The sequence below is a fragment of the Psammomys obesus genome, unplaced genomic scaffold (assembly GCF_907164565.1).
Source record: "Psammomys obesus unplaced genomic scaffold, mPsaObe1.curated_primary_1811, whole genome shotgun sequence".
Lineage (NCBI taxonomy): Eukaryota > Metazoa > Chordata > Mammalia > Rodentia > Muridae > Psammomys > Psammomys obesus.
In genome coordinates, this window is record NW_026585797.1 from 6347439 (window position 1) to 6347916 (window position 478).

Sequence of the window (478 nt, forward strand, 5' to 3'; positions counted from 1 at the left end):
GTGTGTGTGTGTGTGTGTGTGTGTGTGTGTGTGTGTGTGTGTGTGTGTGGTCTTCAGCACCTAGTTCCTGTCTTCATATGTTAGTAAGTTCTCCTTTTACTCCTGTTGTTCAGATATTTCTTGTAAAATGCTGTGATGGAGAAACTCTTGTGCATACTCTGTAACTGAAGGAGGCCTTTTCGATTTTGTTTTTAATAAAATTTAGATTGTTATTTCAGGCTGGTATGTAGAAATGATGGCTTGCTTCTCTAAGCAGCTGAGCTGTCGGGTTTGCTCCAGTGCTGTTTACCTAGCATAGACTGAAACACCAGTTTCTTACACTGCTCAGCGCTGCTGTCCCATAGTCATGATGCTACGGAGAGGCTGGGCCACTATGCTGGAGAAATGGCTCGGCAGCTAAGAGCAGGCACTACTCTTGCAGAAGACTGGGGTTCTGTTCCCAGCACCCACATGGAGGCTCACAACTCTCTGAAGCTCC